The sequence below is a fragment of the Cryptomeria japonica genome, chromosome 1 (assembly GCF_030272615.1).
Source record: "Cryptomeria japonica chromosome 1, Sugi_1.0, whole genome shotgun sequence".
NCBI classification, from domain to species: Eukaryota; Viridiplantae; Streptophyta; class Pinopsida; order Cupressales; family Cupressaceae; genus Cryptomeria; species Cryptomeria japonica.
The window spans coordinates 335,603,287-335,607,955 of NC_081405.1; positions in this window are offsets into that span (position 1 = coordinate 335,603,287).

Consider the following 4,669-nt stretch of genomic DNA (forward strand, 5'->3'; position numbering starts at 1 on the left):
AATGCCAAAGTGAAAGTAAAACATGCAGTATCATACTTCATTGTTCTGCATCAACAATCTGCAACTTGATGCTCCCCCTGTGGAATAGCTCCACTCTACCCAAATCCTGCTTCAAGATTATTCAATTAGCTCTGGGACTGATGTATTCCACATCTTCTCAATTGACCTCATGTAGGGGCACAACCTCTAGCTGACCTCTAAGATACTCAAAAGTAGTCTTAGGCAGAGGTTTAGTAAAGATATCTACTAGCTACTCCTTAGTAGATACATGCTCTAATAACAAATCTTTACTCTGCACTTTCTCCCTCAAGAAATTATATTTCAACTCAATATAATTGGATCTATCATGCAACACTAGGTTCTTTGAGATATTTATTGCACTGGTGTTGTCACATAAAATCTCTACTGGTTCTATGATCTTCAACTTTAATCCTTCCAGAATGTGTTTCATCTAGATTGCCTAGGTACAATTCATATACGCTGCAGCATATTCAGCTTCGGCAATGGACTATGATATACAACTCTACTTCTTGCTGCTCCAAGATACAAGTCTTCCTCCAAGAAAGAATGCACCACCTGTTGTTCTCTTCCTATCATCAACATTTCCTGCCCAGTCTGCATTTGTATAAACCTTCAAATCAAAGTTACCTGCATATGGATACCATAATCCATAATCAACAGTACCTCTCAAATACTTGATTATTCTTTTAGTTGCAATCATGTGTGTCTCCTTTGGGTTCTTCTGAAATCTGGCAACTAAACCAACTGCATGACCAATTTCTAGTCTGCTATGAACAACATAATGCAGTTTACCTATCATTGATCTATACTCCTTTTCATCAACGGATGTGGAATTATCCTCCTTAGACAGTTTACATCCTATAACCATTGGTGTCCCAACGGGTTTCCAGTCACTCATTCCAAATGTCTTCAATACCTCTTTCACATATTTAGACTGTGTGATAAAAATACCACTCTTCATCTATTGAATTTGCAAGCCTATGAAGAATTTTATCTCTCCTACTAGAGACATTTAAAATTCACTTTTCATCTTATTTGCAAAGTCATCACTCATGTCATCATTTCCTCCAAATATGATATCATCCACAAACACTTCACTAACCAGTATCTTATCTCCTTCATTCTTGAGATACATATTGTTTTCACTGGTTCTCTGAAAACCTATCTTCATTAGGTGTAAATGTACTCTTTCATACCATGCTCATGGTGCTTGCTTCGAACCATATAGTGCCTTGTGAAGTTTACACACCATATCCTTTGCATCAGTCAAAGCATAACCATCTGGTCGTTCAATGTATACTTCCTCTTTTAGTATTCTATTTAGAAATGTTGACTTCACATCCTTTTGATATACTTTGAATCCCTTATATGTTGCAAATGCAAGTAGAGTCCTAACACCTTCCAATCTAGCAACTAGTGCAAATATCTCACCATATTTTTCTCCTTCTTCCTGTGCATAACCTTTGCATACCAATCTATCTTTGTTTCTGACTACTACTTCATATTCATTCAATTTATTTGATATAATTTGAATCCCTTATATGTTGCAAATGCAAGTAGAGTCCTAACACCTTCCAATCTAGCAACTAGTGCAAATATCTCACCATATTTTTCTCCTTCTTCCTATGCATAACCTTTGCATACCAATCTATCTTTGTTTCTGACTACTACTTCATATTCATTCAATTTATTCTTGAATACCCATTTAGTACCTACCACAATTTTGTTCATCGGTCTGGGTACTAGGGTCCATGTATTGTTCTTCTCAATCTGGTCAAGATCATCTTCCATAGCTTTGATCCAGTGATCATCTCCAAATGCTTCCTTAGTAGTTCTAGGCTCAATAGTGGAGATCATACAAGAATTCTCTCTAATTCTTCTTCTGGTTAACACTCTAGCATCTTTATCTCCAATAATTTGGTTAGGATTATAATTGATTCTCGCGTACCTTGGAATGACATGATTATTATCTTCAGGTTCTTCTTCCTCATTATCATCATCTTCTTTTGAATCTACCTCTTCTAGTTGAACTGGTACTACAACATTCACTTCACTAGCTTCTGGCTTCACCGGTTCTAGTTCCAAAATCAGAATGTAAGGTTCATCTTCCTTCTTTTCCTCACTGGTTTCTCCTGAAACTTCAGGACACTCATCCACTTGGATGTCAGCACTTTCAATGATTCTCTGTCCAGTTGTTGTAACATATGTAGGCCTTACTCTTGGTGGAGTAACCAAGAAATGTGCCTTCATCACTCTTAACCTCAAACTTACTAACATAGTCACCTCTCTTGATAAAAAAATTTATTGCCAAAAAATCTTAAAATAACTAACATTAGGTGATCTACCATACCAGTATTCATAAGGAGTTTTATCCTTACCTCTCTTTACCAATATATGGTTCATAGTGTAGACAGTTGTGCTAACAGCTTCTCTAAAGAAAGTTTTTTCTAATCCTCCTTGTATTAGCATCATTATAGCAGCTTCAACAATTGACTAGTTGTTACTCTCTACAATACCATTATGTTGTGGTGTCCTCAATGCAGAAAGTTGCCTCTTAATTCCATTGTCTTCACAATATCTAGTGAATTCCTCTAAAGTAAATTCACCTCCTTGATTAGTCCTCAGACACTTTATCTTCTTACCACTTTCCTTTTCAGCTAAGGCCTTGAATGCCTTAAACTTAATAAAGGCTTTTTCTTTGTCCTTCAAGAATGTGACCCACATCATTCTTGAGCAATCATCAGTGAAGATCATAAAATATCTATCACCTTGAATACTTTTAGTCCTTATTGGTCCACAAAGATATATCTAAACCAAATCTCACAAATGTTCTGCTGAGAAAGATTTTCTCTTAAAATTTGAGGATGTCATCTTTCCTAACTAACATTCCTTACACAGAGCAATCACCGGTTTTTTGAACTAAGGCAAACCTATTACCGACTTGGACTTACTGACTTTCACAATGTTATCAAAATTTATATGACAAAATCTCTGATTCAAAAGCCAACTATCATATACTTTAGCAATTAAACAGTTGTTGACTTTAGGGTTGAGGTGAAACAGGTTACCTTTTATCTTCTTGCCAATTGCAATTAGTTCACCTTTTCTCCCATAGATTTTGCACATTCCATTCTTAAATTCCAATGGATAATCTTTGTCATTGAGTTGAGCTACACTCAAAAGATTATGCTTTAATCTTTCAACCCAGTAGGCATCATCTGTACTTCTCTTTCCATTAAGAGAAATGGTTCCCTTTCCTTTTACCATGCAGGGTGAGTCATTTCCAAATCTCACAAATCGTCCATTAAATTCCTTCAAAGTAAGAAATTTACTTCAGTCACCGGTCATGTGGTGTGAACAACCACTATCTACAATCCAATCATCAGAACTATCCATATGAGAAACTAATGCCTTATGATCAGATTTCTCCTCTTTAATGGCATCAAAGACAATGCCTTCATTAGCATCTCCCTCAGATTCCTCATCAGTGATAATGCCTCAACTGCAATGAGACAATCTCTTTTACCTTTTCCTTTGTACTTCTTGTACTTCTCACGCTTATGCTCATTGTCACCATTAGGACAGTTAGTTGCAATTTGTCCAATATTGTTACATGCAAAACATTTCAAAGGTAATTCACCTCTGTACTTACCGATACCTTTGAGTAATTGCTTGGCCAACAATGCTTCAAGATTGATCAGACTATCTTCATCATCAACATCTCTACTGGATCTAGACTCATAACTGTAACTAACATCTCTTCTGTTTCTCACAAGTAGATTAGAAATTGAAGCTCTAAATGTAGATTCGGATTTCTGAGCACTACCATCATAACCATTTAATTCAAATTCAGTGAGTTTACCAATGATGGAGTCAAGAGTTACCTTAGTTTTATCAATAGATTTTAGCTCCTAAATGGCTAAGACTCGAATAGCGTAGACCGGTAGAAGGGTTCTCAACACCTTACTAACTACTATGGCATCCTCCACTTTACCACCAACACTCTTGATCTCACTAACTATCTCCTTGATCCTCTAACCATACTATTGATATTTTCATCTTCAGCTATCTGCATGTCATCAAATTTACTTCTCGGACTCTCTTCTTTGGCAATCTTCACATGATCATCACCACTATAGATTTCCTCAAGTTTCTTCCACACATCATAAGCAATCTCCAGACCATGGACATCAACATACTCTAAATCAGACAAAGAACTGATAATGGCCTCCAATGCTTGATTATTCTCTTGTTGTTCTTTCTTTTGATCATCAAACATAGTCCCACTAGGTGAAACATATTGTATAACAACATGTTCCTAGTATTGACTTCCTAGACTCTTGATATAAATTTTCATTCTATCACTCCATATTTGTTAGTTTTCCCTATTAAACTTTGAACCTTCTTTCTTCATCATGTTCTTCTAGATATTTACCTCAATTTGTTAGTCTTAGACACTAGAGAACCTGAAAAGCTTTGATACCAACTGATGGTATGATGAATCAATAAGGATACAGATAACTACTAAGAGGGGGGGTGAATCAGTAGATAGAAAAATGACTAAACTTTCACCAAACTCAAAAGTAACCTCCCAAACCAATTTTAGAACTAACTGGTTCAAACACTGAACTACAAACTTCAATAGCAT